Raw genomic sequence first — 22051 nt, forward strand, 5'->3', positions numbered from 1 at the left:
GACCAGTGGAAATCTGTGCTTTGGTCTGATGAGTCCAAATTTGAGATCTTTGGTTCCAACCGCCGTGTCTTTGTGTGACGCAGAAAAGGTGAAGGGATGGACTCTACATGCCTGGTTCCCACTGTGAAGCATGGAGGAGGAGGTGTGGTGATGTGGGGTTGCTTTGCTGGTGACACTGTTGAGGATTTATTCAAAATTGAAGGCATTCTGAACCAGTATGGCTACCACAGCATCTTGCAGCGGCATGCTATTTCATCCAGTTTGCGTTTAGTTGGACCATCATTTATTTTTCAACAGGACAATGACCCCAAACACTCCTCCAGGCTGTGTAAGGGCTATTTGACCAAGAAGGAGAGTGATGGGTGCTACACCAGATGACCTGGCCTCCACAGTCACCAGACCTGAACCCAATCGAGATGGTTTGGGGTGAGCTGGACTGCAGAGTGAAGGCACAAGGGCCAACAAGTGCTAAGCATCTCTGGGAACTCCTTCAAGATTGTTGGAAGACCATTCCTGGTGATTACCTCTTGAAGCTCATCAAGAGAATGCCAAGAGTGTGCAAAGTAGTCATCAAAGCAAAAGGTGGCTACTTTGAAGAACCTAAAATATAAGACATAATTTCAGTTGTTTCACACTTTTTTGTTAGTATATAATTCCACATGTGTTAATTCATAGTTTTGATGCCCTCAGTGTGAATGTACAATTTTCATAGTCATGAAAATACGGAAAAATCTTTAAATCAGAAGGTGTGTCCAAACTTTTGGTCTGTACTGTATATATCTACATTACTGCACACATGGAAAGTTTGCTAATATATACTGTATATAATTTACCTACACGTGCTAAAATGCATTACACACAAAGTGTATACAATAAACATATATATAGACAGTGCCCAACTGTACATACACACACGATACATATATACCAATATTACATACCAGCTCAGGCTGCTCCATGGTTTCCACTAGCATAAAAAGGGCTAACCAACTGATACCTCGCTGCACCAAGTGATTGTCTTCAGTAATCGGGTGACTTTGAACAGTTTGTCATCAAAAAAGCATCACGGACCACTGCAACGAATCACAGGAGGAAGTATTCCGGCAACTGGATGAAGCAATGACACCTCCAGTTACAAAAATATCACCATTCATTGTTGAAAAATAATACTGTTATATTGTGCAAAAAATAACAGCATCATTTGTATAATTAATATTCTAAGGGCGCTAAGCAAAGGATATACAGTGGTGTTAAAAAGTGTTTTCCCCCTTCCTGACTTCCTCTTCTTTTGCATGTTTTTCACACTTAAATGTTTCAGATCAACAAACAAATGTAAATATTAGCCAAAGCTAACACAAGAAAGCACAAAATGCAGTATTTATATGAAGGTCTTTATTATTAAGGAAAAAAGAAATCCAAACCTACAGGATCCTGCGTGAAAAAAGTGTTTGCCCCTTCCCGATTTCCTATTCTTTTGAACGTTTGTCACACTTAAATGTTTCAGATCAACACACAAATGTAAATATTAGACAAAGATAACACAAGTAAAGACAAAATGCAGTTTTTAAATGAAACTCCATGTTACTAAGAAAAAAAGAAATCGAAACCTACAGGGTCCTGTGTGAAAAAGTGCTTGCCCCTCTCTGATTTTCTATTCTTTTGCATGTTTTTCACACTTAAATGTTTCAGGTCACCAAACAAATGTAAATATTACACAAAGACAACACAAGAAATCACAAAATGCAGTTTTTTAAATGAAAGTCTATATTACTAAGAAAAAAAGAAATCCAAACCTGCAGTGCCCTGTGTGAGAAAGTGATTACCTCCTAAACCTAATAACTGGTCGATCCGCCCTTGGAATCAACAAGCGTTTGTGATACTCGGCAACGATTTTTTTTAAAACGCCCTGGAGGAATTTTGGCCACTCATATTTGCAGAATTGTTGTAATTCAGCCACATTGGAGGTTTCCGTACATAAACCGCCTTTTTACGGCCATTCCACATCATAGTCGGATTAGGATCAGATTCTAACAATATTGATCAATTGTGAAGCAGAAAGTTTTTTTTTCTCAATTGTCTGCCACTTCAATGAAATAAAAATAGTTTTGTACCTTTCACCCCCCCCCCCCCCCCCGGTATCCTGTCGTTATAAACTCGACTGACCGAGCTTGCACTTAAACAAACCTCTGTAATAATGGTTAGGGCTCACGCAAAGAAAATGTCTCTCCACCCAGTAACCTTGGCTTCATTGCTCACTTTTTGGCTTCACCTTGGCGTCTCTGTTTTTATCTCAGCTATAACATTAAATCTAAAAAGGAACAGAGCGGAGCAGTAAATGTCGGGCTAATTTTGTGTGAATGGCAGGCAGTGCATAATAAATGAGATTTTCCTGCTGCTCCGTACCAGCGTGGGCTTCCTATGGTGAATACGCAGATCACTTGGAAGGTTTGGCGCTGCCGTCGGCTGGATGGGCATCTTGGGTAATGTAGTCTGAACACAGTTGGACTGAAAAAGCCAAGTCCCGTAGAATCCATTATGCGGAAATTATGGGTATTCGACCCCTTCCAGTGCGAATGTAGAATTTTGGAAAGAAGCGGTGTTCAACTAGGAACAGTAATAGTTTATTTCTAATACAGTGCCTTAAAAAAGTCTTCATACCATGTGAACTTTTCCAAATTTTTCACTCGACACCCACAAGCTTGAATGTATTTTATTGGGATTTTATGTGATACCAAACACAAAGTAGCACGTATTTGAGAAGTGTAAAGGAAATGATACACGGTTTTTCAAATTTTTTTACAAATATAAATCTGTAAAGTGTGACGTGCCTTTGTATTCAGCCCCCCTGAGTCAATACCTGACAGGACCACCTTTCGCTGCAGTTGCTGCAGTCTTTCGGGGTCTGTCTCTCCAGCTTCGCCCATCTAGAGGTGACATTTTTGCCCCTTCTTCTTTGCACACTCGCTCTTGCTCAGTGAGATTGGATGGAGACGTCTGTGATCAGCAATTGTCACATCATGTCACAGATTTTCAAGGGATTTCCGTCTGGACTGTGACTGGGCCATTCACACACAGGAATACAATTTGATCCAAACCATGCATTGCAGCCCTAGCAGGATGTGTAAGCTTGTTGTCCTACTAAAAGGTGAACCTAGGCCAAAGAGTCAAGTCTTTTGCAGCCTCTAACAGATTTTCCTCCAGTATTACCCTGTATTTAGCTCCATCCATCTTCCCATAAACTATTATCAGCTTCCCTGTCCCTGCTGAAGAAAAGCATCCCCACAGCATGATACTGCCACCATCATGTTTGATGGTAGGAATGGTGTTTTCAGGGTGATATGCAGTGTTTTCTGCCACACATAGCATTTTACATTTAGCCCAAAGAATTCTACTGTAATTTCAACTGACCAGAGCACCTTCTTCTACAAGCCGTGTTGAGGACAAAACTAGCTAGAAAGCATTGCAATATCTAAGCCTCAATGCATAAAAGCACCCCGCATTTACATATGGTTTTGCAGCTACTCCGTATTTAAAGACTTTATCCTCATAAAAGATATACCATGTACAGTGTGTATGAGTAATACAGGTCCCAGTAGGGACCCCAATCTATCTTTATCAAATCTCTATAAATGGAGAGGAGTCCATGCATGTAGGGTTCTCAATATTTATTTCTATGAAAGCTTGGAAAATTGACAATGGGACAACTCCGTTGAATGAACTTGGCTGCAAAATGAAGTTATTTTGCCTGAAACGCACTTAAAACGGGGTGCATTCTAATCCACAGTGGGGTCATACACTGCAGAAATGTAGTCTGCAACTTTTTTTGTGTCATTGACATCTGTAACCCTGTTGGGAATTCATCTGAATAATGATTTTAAGGGGCTTCAGACTGAAGCAAACTTACTGTAGAAAATGCAAGGTGAACATAGCCTAATAGTTCACAAATTTTAAATACCGAGATTATTAGAAAAGGACCTATAATTTAATTCAGTGTTTTTTTTATGCTTCGTGCTAATGTTTTTTTTTCCATCTTACAATCTGTATTGAAAAATAAAAAAAATATAAATCTTGCAATTCTCACACTGACCACTAGGGCTTTTTTAGGCTCCTACTTCATGGACTGTGTAGAGATATTCTCAGCAGTCTTCTACTGTACAATGACTGATAACACCTCTATATACAGTATATAACACAGGATCCATCATTCACAATTGGTGATGTCACAGCTCACCTCCTCCTCCTGTACAATGACTGATAACACCTCTATATACAGTAGATAACCCAGGATCCACTATTCACAATAGGTGATGTCACAGCTCACCTCCTCCTCCTGTACAATGACTCATAACACCTCTATATACAGTAGATAACACAGGATCCACCATTCACAATAGATGATATCACAGCTCACCTCCTCCTCCTGTACAATGACTGATAACACCTCTATATACAGTAGAGAACACAGGATCCACCATTCACAATAAGTGATGTCACAGCTCACCTCCTCCTCCTCCTGTACAAAGACTGATAACACCTCTATATACAGTAGATAATCCAGGATCCACTATTCACAATAGGTGATGTCACAGCTCACCTCCTCCTTCTGTACAATGACTGATAACACCTCTATATACAGTAGATAACCCAGGATCCACTATTCACAATAGGTGATGTCACAGCTCACCTCCTCCTCCTGTACAATGACTGATAACACCTCTATATACAGTAAATAACCCAGGATCCACTATTCACAATAGGTGATGTCACAGATCACCTCCTCCTCCTCCTGTACAAAGACTGATAACACCTCTATATACAGTAGATAGCACAGGATCTATCATACACAATAGGTAATGTCACAGCTCACCTCCACCTCCTGTACAATAACTGATAACACCTCTATATACAGTAGATAACACAGGATCCACCATTCACAATAGGTGATGTCACAGCTCACCTCCTCCTCTTCCTGTACAATGACTGATGACACCTCTATATACAGTAGATAACACAGGATCCACCATTCACAATAGGTGATATCACAGCTCACCTCCTCCTGTACAATGACTGATAGCACCTCTATATACAGTAGATAACACAGGATCCACCATTCACAGTAGGTGATGTCACAGCTCACCTCCTCCTCCAGTACAATGACTGATAACACCTCTATGTAGTAGATAACACCGGATCCACCATTCACAATAGGTGATGTCACAGCTCACCTCCTCCTTCTGTACAATGACTGATAACACCAGGGATTCAAGCTTCAGGAGGCTAATTTGCATATTCCAGGTGCCTTCTGGGAGAAGCGAAGTCTCCCTAAGCTAGAAGATCGTTGGGTACAGCCGGGACCAGCTGCTTCGAAAGCATCACCAAACCAGGGATTCAAGCTTCAGGAGGCTAATTTGCATATTCCAGGTGCCTTCTGGGAGAAGCGAAGTCTCCCTAAGCTAGAAGATCGTTGGGTACAGCCGGGACCAGCTGCTTCGAAAGCATCACCAAACCAGGGATTCAAGCTTCAGGAGGCTAATTTGCATATTCCAGGTGCCTTCTGGGAGAAGCGAAGTCTCCCTAAGCTAGAAGATCGTTGGGTACAGCCGGGACCAGCTGCTTCGAAAGCATCACCAAACCAGGGATTCAAGCTTCAGGAGGCTAATTTGCATATTCCAGGTGCCTTCTGGGAGAAGCGAAGTCTCCCTAAGCTAGAAGATCGTTGGGTACAGCCGGGACCAGCTGCTTCGAAAGCATCACCAAACCAGGGATTCAAGCTTCAGGAGGCTAATTTGCATATTCCAGGTGCCTTCTGGGAGAAGCGAAGTCTCCCTAAGCTAGAAGATCGTTGGGTACAGCCGGGACCAGCTGCTTCGAAAGCATCACCAAACCAGGGATTCAAGCTTCAGGAGGCTAATTTGCATATTCCAGGTGCCTTCTGGGAGAAGCGAAGTCTCCCTAAGCTAGAAGATCGTTGGGTACAGCCGGGACCAGCTGCTTCGAAAGCATCACCAAACCAGGGATTCAAGCTTCAGGAGGCTAATTTGCATATTCCAGGTGCCTTCTGGGAGAAGCGAAGTCTCCCTAAGCTAGAAGATCGTTGGGTACAGCCGGGACCAGCTGCTTCGAAAGCATCACCAAACCGCGCGCCGTAATTTTTGCCTGTAGGACATTATTGCAAGAGAGCTTGGCTGAGTAGATTACACAAGAAGGAAAACACACAGCAAGTCAGCAGGATCTAGGAGCAACATGGCAGATGTGACAACCTACATGGTGAGCTGCAGCATGTGCTACATGTTCACAGATCGACCAGAAGAAGAATCCAATTTCACCTGTCAGAAGTGTAGACTAGTGGCCCTTTTAGAAGAAAAGGTGCGGGGTCTGGAAGAAAGAATAGCAACTTTGAAACTCATCAAAGAGAATGAAGACTTTTTAGACAGAACAGAAGCATCTCTACTGGTCACAGAAGGTGCAAAAAGTGTCAGAGAACCTCCAAAAGCAGATGAGTGGAAGCATGTGACCAAAAGAAGCAAGAAGACCATGGAGAAATCACCAACCACACAACTGAAGAACCGATATCAAATCTTTGTAGAGGATGAAGATGGCACACCTAAGAATGAAGCAATACCAGCAAGCAAAAAAGAAAAGGGCACACAGCAACAAGTGACAGCAAAAAGTACAGCCAAGAAGCAACGAAGAGTGGTGGTGGTGGGAGACTCACTACTGAGAGGCACAGAAGCAGCCATCTGCAGACCGGACATAACTGCAAGAGAAGTATGCTGCCTTCCAGGTGCGATGATCAAGGATGTGACCGATAGGATACCAAAGCTCTTCAGCTCCAAGGACGTCCACCCATTTCTTCTGATACATGTTGGCACCAATGACACGGCAAGGAAGGACCTACCGACAATCTGCAAGGACTTTGAAGAGTTGGGGAAGAAAGTAAAGGAACTGGATGCACAGGTAGTTTTTTCTTCTATCCTTCCAGTAGACGGGCATGGCACCAGGAGATGGAACAGGATCCTTGATGCAAACAACTGGCTAAGACGATGGTGCAGACAACAAGCATTCGGATTCCTGGACCACGGTGTGAATTACTGGTATGATGGACTCCTCGCCAGAGACGGACTACACCTCAACAAACCTGGGAAACACACATTCGCCAGAAGACTCGCTACACTCATCAGGAGGGCGTTAAACTAGAAGAAGAGGGGACGGGAAGAAAAACATTAGACTCAAACAAAGACGACCCAGGAAAACATACTCAGAAGGGAGGTAAGAACATTTCTAAAACAATCCACAGTGAGGAGATTGGAACAAAACAAAATCCTCTAAACTGCATGCTCGCAAACGCCAGAAGCCTGACAAACAAGATGGAAGAACTAGAAGCAGAAATATCTACAGGTAACTTTGACATAGTGGGAATAACCGAGACATGGTTAGATGAAAGCTATGACTGGGCAGTTAACTTACAGGGTTACAGTCTGTTTAGAAAGGATCGTAAAAATCGGAGAGGAGGAGGGGTTTGTCTCTATGTAAAGTCTTGTCTAAAGTCCACTTTAAGGGAGGATATTAGCGAAGGGAATGAGGATGTCGAGTCCATATGGGTTGAAATTCATGGAGGGAAAAATGGTAACAAAATTCTCATTGGGGTCTGTTACAAACCCCCAAATATAACAGAAAGCATGGAAAGTCTACTTCTAAAGCAGATAGATGAAGCTGCAACCCATAATGAGGTCCTGGTTATGGGGGACTTTAACTACCCGGATATTAACTGGGAAACAGAAACCTGTGAAACCCATAAAGGCAACAGGTTTCTGCTAATAACCAAGAAAAATTATCTTTCACAATTGGTGCAGAATCCAACCAGAGGAGCAGCACTTTTAGACCTAATACTATCTAATAGACCTGACAGAATAACAAACCTGCAGGTGGTTGGGCATTTAGGAAATAGCGACCACAATATTGTGCAGTTTCACCTGTCTTTCACTAGGGGGACTTGTCAGGGAGTCACAAAAACATTGAACTTTAGGAAGGCAAAGTTTGAACAGCTTAGAGATGCCCTTAATCTGGTAGACTGGGACAATATCCTCAGAAATGAGAATACAGATAATAAATGGGAAATGTTTAAGAACATCCTAAATAGGCAGTGTAAGCGGTTTATACCTTGTGGGAATAAAAGGACTAGAAATAGGAAAAACCCAATGTGGCTAAACAAAGAAGTAAGACAGGCAATTAACAGTAAAAAGAAAGCATTTGCACTACTAAAGCAGGATGGCACCATTGAAGCTCTAAAAAACTATAGGGAGAAAAATACTTTATCTAAAAAACTAATTAAAGCTGCCAAAAAGGAAACAGAGAAGCACATTGCTAAGGAGAGTAAAACTAATCCCAAACTGTTCTTCAACTATATCAATAGTAAAAGAATAAAAACTGAAAATGTAGGCCCCTTAAAAAATAGTGAGGAAAGAATGGTTGTAGATGACGAGGAAAAAGCTAACATATTAAACACCTTCTTCTCCACGGTATTCACGGTGGAAAATGAAATGCTAGGTGAAATCCCAAGAAACAATGAAAACCCTATATTAAGGGTCACCAATCTAACCCAAGAAGAGGTGCGAAACCGGCTAAATAAGATTAAAATAGATAAATCTCCGGGTCCGGATGGCATACACCCACGAGTACTAAGAGAACTAAGTAATGTAATAGATAAACCATTATTTCTTATTTTTAGTGACTCTATAGCGACAGGGTCTGTTCCGCAGGACTGGCGCATAGCAAATGTGGTGCCAATATTCAAAAAGGGCTCTAAAAGTGAACCTGGAAATTATAGGCCAGTAAGTCTAACCTCTATTGTTGGTAAAATATTTGAAGGGTTTCTGAGGGATGTTATTCTGGATTATCTCAATGAGAATAACTGTTTAACTCCATATCAGCATGGGTTTATGAGAAATCGCTCCTGTCAAACCAATCTAATCAGTTTTTATGAAGAGGTAAGCTATAGGCTGGACCACGGTGAGTCATTGGACGTGGTATATCTCGATTTTTCCAAAGCGTTTGATACCGTGCCGCACAAGAGGTTGGTACACAAAATGAGAATGCTTGGTCTGGGGGAAAATGTGTGTAAATGGGTTAGTAACTGGCTTAGTGATAGAAAGCAGAGGGTGGTTATAAATGGTATAGTCTCTAACTGGGTCGCTGTGACCAGTGGGGTACCGCAGGGGTCAGTATTGGGACCTGTTCTCTTCAACATATTCATTAATGATCTGGTAGAAGGTTTACACAGTAAAATATCGATATTTGCAGATGATACAAAACTATGTAAAGCAGTTAATACAAGAGAAGATAGTATTCTGCTACAGATGGATCTGGATAAGTTGGAAACTTGGGCTGAAAGGTGGCAGATGAGGTTTAACAATGATAAATGTAAGGTTATACACATGGGAAGAGGGAATCAATATCACCATTACACACTGAACGGGAAACCACTGGGTAAATCTGACAGGGAGAAGGACTTGGGGATCCTAGTTAATGATAAACTTACCTGGAGCAGCCAGTGCCAGGCAGCAGCTGCCAAGGCAAACAGGATCATGGGGTGTATTAAAAGAGGTCTGGATACACATGATGAGAGCATTATACTGCCTCTGTACAAATCCCTAGTTAGACCGCACATGGAGTACTGTGTCCAGTTTTGGGCACCGGTGCTCAGGAAGGATATAATGGAACTAGAGAGAGTACAAAGGAGGGCAACAAAATTAATAAAGGGGATGGGAGAACTACAATACCCAGATAGATTAGCGAAATTAGGATTATTTAGTCTAGAAAAAAGACGACTGAGGGGCGATCTAATAACCATGTATAAGTATATAAGGGGACAATACAAATATCTCGCTGAGGATCTGTTTATACCAAGGAAGGTGACGGGCACAAGGGGGCATTCTTTGCGTCTGGAGGAGAGAAGGTTTTTCCACCAACATAGAAGAGGATTCTTTACTGTTAGGGCAGTGAGAATCTGGAATTGCTTGCCTGAGGAGGTGGTGATGGCGAACTCAGTCGAGGGGTTCAAGAGAGGCCTGGATGTCTTCCTGGAGCAGAACAATATTGTATCATACAATTATTAGGTTCTGTAGAAGGACGTAGATCTGGGTATTTATTTATTATGATGGAATATAGGCTGAACTGGATGGACAAATGTCTTTTTTCGGCCTTACTAACTATGTTACTATGTTACTATGTATATACAGTAGATAACACAGGATCCGCCATTCACAATAGGTGATGTCACAGCTCACCTCCTCCTCCTGTACAATGACTGATAACACCTCTATATACAGTAGATAACACAGAATCCACCATTCACAATAGGTGATGTCACAGCTCACCTCCTCCTTCTGTACAATGACTGATAACACCACTATATACAGTAGATAACACAGGATCCACCATTCACAATAGGTGATGTCACAGCTCACCTCCTCCTCCTGTACAATGACTGATAACACCTCTATATACAGTAGATAACACAAGATCCACCATTCACTATAGGTGATGTCACAGCTCACCTCCTCCTCTTGTATAATGAATTTTCTATATGCTTATTAAATGCTTCTCTACAAAAGTACTGAGTCAGCCTATTGCTGCTGATGTACATGCAGATTTCCTCAAAGATCAGCAAGTATGACTTTTGATTGTCAATGTGAAAACTGCATGATTTATATATATATACATGTGCACACCTATATTTATTGGTGGCGCCATCTAGTGCCGGATATTCTGCATGATAATTGTAGATATCGCCGGTCCATTGCTCTGTATTTTGCTCGGTTCTACCCTGACACCCACAGGTTAAGCCGATCCTGTATCTCCCGTACTAATGCCTTGTGCGTTCATGTTGTCAGCTCCAGATTCATGTAATGAGCTGCCTCATCTTTAAGGCTGAGTTGGAGATTGGAGCTGTTGATTTATCCCTAGCAGCTTTCAGATGCAGCTTACGTTGGCAATCTTCATATGATTCTGCGCTGCCCTGGGACTGACCCCAGTATTGACCTGGCAGAAGCATAGTGCTGCGAGTCAACGCGAATTTACTGCTGTCCCCTTCTAGACCTCATTCGCTTGGCAACACCACAGATACTCGTCTGATGCCAATGTCCGTTCAACCCAACGCACACGTTCAGTGTCAGCAAAAGGTTGTGATTTGTAGTGACCTCACTACTACCAAGATGTACGGGAAAAATGTAGATTACACAGGTTTGACATGACTCCGCTGCGGACATCAGCTATGCCTATATTTCACCGTAGTGACATCACGTAAATTACGGATATACTCATATTCCACAGCTGTCAACTCTCGAGCTGTAACTACAAGTCTATGGGTCCCAATGCGATAACTCCACCACAGCCCCCAAATGTCACAGGTCTTTAATTGATCTTTCAATGTAGGCAGCAAGGATCTTTTGGGACCCCAGGACACCAGGGCTCAGCACCCACTAAAGTTCCACCTCTGGTAAAATCACCATTCCCTTAGTACCAGCTATATGCTTATATTTTTACATCTGTGACATCATTCCTCTTCAGATCATAATTTTATTCAGCAGTGGCATCACTACACTCTATACTGTATATCATTTATATGCTCATATTTTAAAGCTCTTATGTCATTCCTCCCATGATATGATCTACAGTATATGTTTATATTTACACTTTGTTCCAGTTGTTATTCATTTTCCCATATTTTTTCTTCTGTGACATCATTTCTCCCATATATAATTTTAATGCTTAGATTGTATATTTGTGACATCAATTTTGTCTGGATATAAAGTATCAGCTTATATTTTTACAGATCTGTCATCACCTTTACCAGTTATTAATTAATCTTAATTACTTTTTTCTCAATTAATGATACTCCTTTTTTAATTTGTGACATCATTTCGATCCATATATAATTTAAATGCCTAGATTTTACAGATGTAATATCACTGCTCTCTGTATATGTAAGTATTACTCTTCTCTGGAGGTGCACATTCACATTTTACATCTGTGTACTCACTTATCTCTAATTGTTATTTATACTCTTTTTTTTTTGTATGTGATGTCACTTCTCTCCATATATGATTTAAATGCCTACATTTTACAGATGTAATGTCAATGCTCTTTGTATATGTATGTATTACTCTTCTCTGGAGGTGCTCACTTACATTTTAAATCTGTGTAATCACTTACCCTAATTTTTATGTATACTCCTTTTTTCATTTGTGACTTCACTTCTCTCCATATATGATTTAAATGCCTAGATTTTTCAGATGTAATGTCACTGCTCTCTGTATATGTATGTATTACTTTTCTCTGGAGGTGTAAGCTTACATTTTACATCTGTGTAATCACTTATCCCTAATTGTTATTTATACTCCTTTTTTCAGTTGTCACATCACTTTTCTCTAGAAAGTTTTAAATGCCTAGATTTTACAGATGTAACGTTCCTGTTCTCTGTATATGTACAGTATGTATTACTCTTCTCTGGAGGTGTAAACTTACATTTTACATCTGTGTAATCACTTATCTCTAATTGTTATTTATACTCTTTTTTCATATGTGACGTCACTTCTCTCAACATATGCTTTAAATGCCTAGATTTTGCAGATGTAATGTCAATGCTCTCTGTATATATATATATATATATATATATATATATATATATACAGTATATAATTTTCTCTAGAAATGATTTAAATTCTTAGACTTTACAGCAAGTTTTATACAACCCATTCCTTTTCCATGTTATATATAAAAAATGCCTCCCGCACCGTGCTGTAAACATCAGATTGAAGGGATAAAGCTGACATCTTGATGCCACACTTTGGAGATTACTCAGTGTGCCCCTTAAACTATTGAGATGACATGCTCCATAGTGACTGCTATGATGCCTATGTGCCTTTTATTTATGTAAATTACTGCTCTTTTTATGCTTAGGAGTCCAGTGGGTTGGCACTCACTGTAAAGGACCACCCACTGGACTCCTGACATGCAAATAGCATGGATTTCAATTATTTATACTGATTAGTCTTATAATTCATTATTTCATAATACTAGATCAATCTGCTCATCCTTTCTTGCTGTATTTCATGTTGCTCATACAGTGTGACAGGTTCCCTTCAAGGTCTGAGAAAATGATTTAATTGCAACACTGGTAGGAAGCGAAGCTAAATGATAGGAACTCTTTAAAAGAGGCAGAATTTATTAATTAATTTATTCATTCATTCATTCACCTAGATAAATGACTTTTTTGAAATCCAGATCTTCATCCATTGTTTTTCTCTAATATTATGAATTTTCATAATGTCAATAATCAGTAATTAATGAGGAAAATAATAAAAGTGAGTCTCGTCAACGACTGGGAGATCTGGGGTTAATCTGCTCGGCTGGCGACGCCTGAATGTTCCTCGCGCTTAAAACATAATCTGCTTAAGAGTTTCTGCATTTTGCTGTTCACTTCCAATAAAGTGACTAATTTTTAACTGGAAAATGCTAAGGTCAGATGCAGGAAGTGAGAATCAATGCTCAGTAATGCACTTAACTGCTGGGAGCCGTCCTCCCTCGTACACCCTGACAGGAAAAGTTGTGCGCACGAATATCACGTAATGAGGAATTTACCAACATGTCACAGAAAAGGACTTAAAGGGGAAGTGCACTGAAACATTGTTTATCTGGTTGTTTTTGGAATGTGAAAAAATGGCTGCGGGGCACTCCAATATTAAGGGGTGCATGAATAGGATACTACTCCAAAATATGCAAAAATAAATTTGGCACTCCCATGTGTTAGGGCTAGCGGAACGCACCGAATATAGATAGGTAGCTGCAGATTCTCTTGGATGTACTGGGACATTGCCTCCATCTCCGGAAGAGATAATGGATAGACTCGACCCCGGGGAGGCTCGGCACCAGGCAAGAGGTCAATAGGACAGTCATAGGGGCGGTGAGGTGGAAGGGTCTCCACAGCCCTTTTGGAGAACACATCCGCATAGGGCCAATAGTGCTTGGGCAGAGAGGAAAGATCTGCAGGTACCTCAGTTGTAGCAACCTGAACGCACTCCCTCTGACATCTACCCTCACAGGATTTACTCCATCCCATAATTCTCCCTGAGGACCACTCTATACGAGGGGAGTGGTACCATAACCATGGTATCCCCAACAAGACTTCATCAATTCCCTTGGGAATGACTAGTAGTGAAATAATCTCCAGATGAGATGGAGACATGGAAAGAGTGAAAGGAATGGTTTGGTGTGTAATCTGTGAGGGTAGTGTCGACCCTTTTACCACTCGAATGGTCACAGGTTTGACGAGCATCACCCAGGGTATTGAGTGTCGTTGGGCGAAAGCAGATGACATAAAATTGCCCTCCACCCCGGAGTCCACACAAAGCTCTACCATAAGAGTGGATGGGCCTATGGTAATTGTCCCTTTGAAGGACAATTTGGAAGAAAACATCGCTGTGTCTAGTGTACCTCCTCCGACTACCACTAGACACTGACGTTTTCCCGACTGCTGAGAACGCCTGGACGCAAGGTGTCATGACTGCCGGCAAACATGACAGACCTTAAGTGCACGAGCAGTCCGGGACATAGATTCTGCTCGTGACACCTCCAGGGCCTCATGTGACTCAGATGCCAGGACCAGAGATTCCTGAGATTTGGCGAAGGTGGGAGCCAGCCGAAACCTCTGCCAACACTGGGCTCGCTCCAACCCTTGCTTGCTAAAACGAAGGTTGATGCGAGTTGATACTGCTATGAGCTCCTTCAGTGTGGCGGGAATCTCCCTAATGGCCAAAGCATCCTTCACATGGTCAGCCAGCCCCCTCCAAAATACCGGGATGAGGGCCTTATCTGGCCACTCCAGCTCAGATGCTAAAGTCCGAAAGTGGACAGCAAAATGGCTGACCATGGACGAACCCTGAATCAATGCCAGCAGCTGAAGCGCCGTATCATGGGTGACTCGAGGTCCTAAAAAGCCCTGTTTCAGAGTGCTCAAAAACCGAGGAGCTCTCTGCACCACATGATCGTCGCGCTCCCACAGCGGGGTAGCCCACTCCAGCACCCTGTCCGACAGAAGAGAAATAATGAATCTCACCTTTGCCCGCTCTGTGGAAAAACATGCAGCCAAGAGCTTGAGGTGTATACCGCACTGGCTCAAGAAACCCCTACATGATTTACTGTCACCAGAGTATATCTCTGGCAGCGGAAAGTGGGATAAGGTCAGAACAGGGGTGGCAGTGGTTAAAGTTGCTGCAGCCACGCCAGCAGCCTGAACAGCTACAGCGGTAACACCCACAGCTAAATTGTGCGCTTGAGAGCTGCCAACCTGCCCTCCAGCTGCTGGATGTACTGCAGCAGTTGCTGTTCTTCCACCATTACTAGCCAGACCCTGGCGCTAGTATACTGTTAGGGCTGGCGGAACGCACCGAGTATAGATAGGTAGCTACAAGGTGCGTTTGCAGCCAGGGGTCCACCGTGCAGAGATATCTGCTGCAAAGTAATGGCGGATAACCTCTGAGCTCACACGTTGGTTAAGCTTCACCCTGTGTGAACTGGAAGCGATCTCTGTTGACTCACAGAGGCGCACTGTACACAAACTATTACCCTAACTGTTATGACCTGGTGGTCAGGACAAAAATGGACCTGGTGGTTAAGAGCGCACGGAATGACCTGATAGTTACTGATAAATAAGGACGAGCTCTGGGACGTGGGAACTCTGCTGACCGCAATCCCTAATCCTATAACGCACACTAGAAATAGCCATGGATTGCTCCTAACGCTCCCTATGCAACTCGGCACAGCCTAAGGAACTAGCTAGCCCTGAAGATAGAAAAATAAAGCCTACCTTGCCTCAGAGAAATTCCCCAAAGGAAAAGGCAGCCCCCCACATATAATGACTGAGAGTAAAGATGAAAATACAAACACAGAGATGAAATAGATTTAGCAAAGTGAGGCCCGACTTACTGAACAGACTGAGGATAGGAAAGGTTGCTTTGCGGTCAGCACAAAACCCTACAAAAAGACCACGCAGAGGGCGCAAAAAGACCCTCCGCACCGACTCACGGTGCGGAGGCGCTCCCTCTGCGTTCCAGAGCTTCCAGCAAGCAAGACAACAATAAAAATAGCAAGCTGGACAGAAAAATAGCAAACCAAAGAAAATACAAGCAGGAACTTAGCTTCTGCTGGGAAGAGAGGTCACAAGAACGATCCAGGAGAGAACTAGACCAATACTGGAACATTGACAGGTGGCATGGAGCAAAGATCTAAGTGGAGTTAAATAGAGCAGCCAGCTAACGAATTAACCTCGTCACCTGTGGAAGGAAACTCAGAAACACCCACCAGAGGAAGTCCATGGACAGAACCAGCCGAAGTACCATTCATGACCACAGGAGGGAGCCCGACAACAGAATTCACAACAGTACCCCCCCCTTGAGGAGGGGTCACCGAACCCTCACCAGAGCCCCCAGGCCAACCAGGGTGAGCCAAATGAAAGGCACGAACCAGATCGGCAGCATGAACATCAGAGGCAAAAACCCAGGAATTATCTTCCTGACCATAACCCTTCCACTTGACCAGGTACTGGAGTTTCCGTCTCGAAATACGAGAATCCAAAATCTTCTCCACCACATACTCCAACTCCCCTTCAACCAACACCGGGGCAGGAGGATCAATGGATGGAACCACAGGTGCTACGTATCTCCACAATAACGACCTATGGAATACATTATGGATGGCAAAAGAAGCAGGAAGGGCCAAGCGAAATGACACAGGATTGATAACCTCAGAAATCTTATGCGGACCAATGAAACGAGGCTTAAACTTTGGAGAGGAAACCTTCATAGGAACATAACGAGACGACAACCAAACCAAATCCCCAACACGAAGTCGGGGACCCACACAGCGCCGGCGGTTAGCGAAACGTTGAGCCTTCTTCTGGGACAATGTCAAATTGTCCACCACATGAGTCCAAATCTGCTGCAACCTATCCACCACAGTATCTACACCAGGACAGTCCGAAGACTCAACCTGCCCTGAAGAGAAACGAGGATGAAAACCAGAATTGCAGAAAAACGGCGAAACCAAAGTAGCCGAGCTGGCCCGATTATTAAGGGCGAACTCAGCCAACGGCAAAAAGGACACCCAATCATCCTGATCAGCAGAAACAAAGCATCTCAGATATGTTTCCAAAGTTTGATTAGTTCGTTCGGTTTGGCCATTTGTCTGAGGATGGAAAGCCGAGGAAAAAGACAAATCAATGCCCATCCTAGCACAAAAGGATCGCCAAAACCTTGAAACAAACTGGGAACCTCTGTCAGAAACGATGTTCTCCGGGATACCATGTAAACGAACCACATGCTGGAAAAATAATGGCACCAAATCAGAGGAGGAAGCCAATTTAGACAAAGGTACCAAATGGACCATCTTAGAAAAGCGATCACAAACCACCCAAATGACCGACATCTTTTGAGAGACGGGGAGATCCGAAATAAAATCCATAGAAATATGCGTCCAGGGCCTCTTCGGGACCGGCAAGGGCAAAAGCAACCCACTGGCATGAGAACAGCAGGGCTTAGCCCGAGCACAAGTCCCACAGGACTGCACAAAAGAACGCACATCCCGTGACAAAGACAGCCACCAAAAGGATCTAGCCACCAAATCTCTGGTACCAAAGATTCCAGGATGCCCAGCCAACACTGAACAATGAATCTCAGAGATAACTCTACTAGTCCATCTATCAGGGACAAACAGTTTCTCCGCTGGGCAATGGTCAGGTCTATCAGCCTGAAATTTTTGCAGCACCCACCGCAAATCAGGGGAGATGGCAGACAAAATTATCCCCTCTTTGAGAATACCTGCCGGCTCAGGAACACCCGGAGAGTCAGGCACAAAACTCCTTGACAGGGCATCAGCCTTCACATTCTTAGAGCCCGGAAGGTACGAAACCACAAAATCAAAACAGGAGAAAAATAACGACCATCGAGCCTGTCTCGGATTCAACCGTTTGGCAGACTCAAGATAAGTCAAATTCTTGTGATCTGTCAAGACCACCACGCGATGCTTGGCTCCTTCAAGCCAATGACGCCACTCCTCGAATGCCCACTTCATGGCCAACAACTCTCGATTACCAACATCATAATTACGCTCAGCAGGCGAAAACTTTCTAGAAAAGAAAGCACATGGCTTCATCACCGAGCCATCAGAACTTCTTTGCGACAAAACAGCCCCTGCTCCAATCTCAGAAGCATCAACCTCAACCTGAAACGGGAGCGAAACATCTGGCTGGCACAACACAGGGGCAGAAGAAAAACGACGCTTCAACTCCTGAAAAGCCTCTACAGCTGCAGAAGACCAATTGACCACATCAGCACCCTTCTTGGTCAAATCAGTCAACGGTTTAGCAACACTAGAAAAATTAGCGATGAAGCGCCGATAAAAATTAGCAAAGCCCAGGAACTTTTGCAGGCTCTTCACAGATGTCGGCTGAGTCCAATCGTAAATGGCCTGGACTTTAACAGGGTCCATCTCGATAGTAGAAGGGGAAAAAATGAACCCCAAAAATGAAACCTTCTGAACTCCAAAGCGACACTTTGACCCCTTCACAAACAAGGAATTTGCACGAAGGACCTGGAACACCATTCTGACCTGCTTCACATGAGACTCCCAATCATCCGAAAAGACCAAAATATCATCCAAATACACAATCAGGAATTTATCCAGGTACTCTCGGACGATGTCATACATAAAGGACTGAAATACTGATGGAGCATTGGAAAGCCCGAATGGCATAACCAGATACTCAAAATGGCCCTCGGGCGTATTAAATGCTGTTTTCCATTCATCACCTTGTTTAATACGCACAAGATTATACGCCCCTCGAAGATCTATCTTGGTGAACCATCTAGCCCCTTTAATACGAGCAAACAAATCAGACAGCAACGGCAAAGGATACTGAAATTTGACAGTAATTTTATTAAGAAGGCGGTAATCAATACAAGGTCTCAAAGAACCATCCTTCTTGGCCACAAAAAAGAACCCTGCTCCTAACAGTGATGACGACGGGCGAATATGGCCTTTCTCCAAGGATTCCTTTATATAACTCCGCATAGCGGCGTGTTCTGGCACAGATAAATTGAACAATCGGCCCTTAGGAAACTTACTACCAGGAATCAAATTAATTGCACAATCGCAATCCCTATGAGGAGGTAGGGCACTGGCTTTGGGCTCATCAAATACATCCCGATAATTCGACAAAAACTCTGGAACTTCAGAAGGAGTGGAAGACGAAATAGACAAAAATGGAACATCACCATGTACCCCCTGTCAACCCCAGCTGGACACAGACATAGATTTCCAGTCCAATACTGGATTATGAACCTGTAGCCATTGCAACCCCAAAACGACCACATCATGCAGATTATGCAACACCAGAAAGCGGATATCCTCCTGATGTGCAGGAGTCATGCACATAGTCAATTTGGTCCAGTACTGAGGCTTATTCTTGGCCAAAGGCGTAGCATCAATTCCTCTCAATGGAATAGGATACTGCAAGGGCTCCAAGAAAAAACCACAGCGCCTAGCATACTCCAAGTCCATCAAATTCAGGGCAGCGCCTGAATCCACAAATGCCATAACAGATTAGGATGACAAAGAGCAAATCAGAGTAACGGACAATAGAAATTTAGACTGTACCGTACCAATGGTGGCAGACCTAGCGAACCGCTTAGTGCGCTTAGGACAATCGGAGATAACATGAGTGGAATCACCACAGTAAAAACATAGTCCATTCCGACGTCTGTGTTCTTGCCGTTCAGCTCTGGTCAAAGTCCTATCACATTGCATAGGCTCAGGCCCATGCTCAGATAATACCGCCAAATGGTGCACAGCTTTACGCTCACGCAAGCGTCGATCGATCTGAATGGCCAAAGACATAGACTCATTCAGACCAGCAGGCATGGGAAATCCCACCATGACATCCTTAAGGGCTTCAGAGAGACCCTTTCTGAAGATTGCTGCCAGGGCACATTCATTCCACTGAGTGAGCACAGACCACTTTCTAAATTCTGACAATATATCTCCGCTTCATCCTGACCCTGACACAGAGCCAGCAAGATTTTCTCTGCCTGATCCACTGAATTAGGTTCGTCATAAAGCAATCCAAGCGCCAGGAAAAACGCATCAACATCACGCAATGCCGGATCTCCTGGCGCAAGGGAAAATGCCCAGTCTTGAGGGTCACCACGTAACAAAGAAATTATGATCTTTACTTGATGAACAGGGTCACCTGAGGAGCGAGGTTTCAAGGCAAGAAAAAATTTACAATTATTTTTGAAATTCAAGAACTTAGATCTATCACCAAAAAAACAAATCAGGAATTGGAATCCTAGGCTCTGACATCGGATTCTGAACCACAAAATCTTGAATGTTTTGTACACTTATAGTGAGATTATCCATCAAAGAGGACAGACCTTGAATGTCCATGTTTACACCTGTGTCCTGAACCACCCAGAGGTAAAGGGGAAAAGAGAGACAAAACACACTGCAAAGAAAAAAAAATGGTCTCAGAACTTCTCTTATCCCTCTATTGAGATGCATTAGTACTTTGGGCCACCTGTACTGTTATGACCTGGTGGTCAGGACAATAATGGACCTGGTGGTTAAGAGCACACGGAATGACCTGATAGTTACTGATAAATAAGGACGAGCGCTGGGACGTGGGAACTCTGCTGACCGCAATCCCTAATCCTATCACGCACACTAGAAATAGCCGTGGATTGCTCCTAACGCTCCCTATGCAACTCGGCACACTAAGGAACTATCTAGCCCTGAAGATAGAAAAATAAAGCCTACCTTGCCTCAGAGAAATTCCCCAAAGGAAAAGGCCGCCCCCCACATATAATGACTGAGAGTAAAGATGAAAATACAAACACAGAGATGAAATAGATTTAGCAAAGTGAGGCCCGACTTACTGAACAGACTGAGGATAGGAAAGGTTGCTTTGCGGTCAGCACAAAACCCTACAAAAAGACCACGCAGAGGGCGCAAAAAGACCCTCCGCACCGACTCACGGTGTGGAGGCGCTCCCTCTGCGACCCAGAGCTTCCAGCAAGCAAGACAACAATAAAAATAGCAAGCTGGACAGAAAAATTGCAAATCAAAGAAAATACAAGCAGGAACTTAGCTTCTGCTGGGAAGACAGGTCACAAGAATGATCCAGGAGAGAACTAGACCAATACTGGAACATTGACAGGTGGCATGGAGCAAAGATCTAAGTGGAGTCAAATAGAGCAGCCAGCTAACGAATTAACCTCGTTACCTGTGGAAGGAAACTCAGAAACACCCACCATTCATGACCACAGGAGGGAGTCCGACAACAGAATTCACAACACCTAACTAAGGGTTGTGCTTGCTCTTGAACTCTTCTGTGCTAACCGCACACATGAAGGAACCAGATGCTAAGCCAAGGCTAATTGCCCCCACTGGCGCTAGCTGCCTGCCTGAGTGTACAGTCCCAAAGCTACAGCCTCACACCACATATGAGTAGAGTGGCACAGTATCCACTGGCATAAGCCAAACACATTTGATACTAGCGCATGGCCGTGCGGCCATGCAAACCTTTTATAGTTGCAGCTCTACAGGATCTTCCTGGTGGACCAATAGGAGCTGCAACAGGGCCTGAGCGTGTGACCCCTGACCTCTAATGAGAGGTCCTCCTGTGGGCATGCTCAGTGCGTGAAAAGCAGGACTTAGTTCCAGAACAGCCTGCTCGCCGCTGTCCAGTGCTGGCTACAAGGGCAGAGCCTGGAAAGGCAGCAGTAACCATTTGCACAGTATCAGGCTGAGCCAGACGCTTTGACCGACGTCTCCGCTGAGCAGGTTCCACTGTGGCTGGAGGAGAATGGGAGACGGCAGCAGATATGGTTTGAGATTCCCCTATCACCATGTGAGAACACCTATCACCATGTGAGTGCCAAATTTATTATTGCATGTTTTTGAAATGTGAAATGAACGGTATAATTTACAGTTTATAGAA

This window comes from Ranitomeya imitator, chromosome 1 (assembly GCF_032444005.1).
Source record: "Ranitomeya imitator isolate aRanImi1 chromosome 1, aRanImi1.pri, whole genome shotgun sequence".
NCBI classification, from domain to species: domain Eukaryota; kingdom Metazoa; phylum Chordata; class Amphibia; order Anura; family Dendrobatidae; genus Ranitomeya; species Ranitomeya imitator.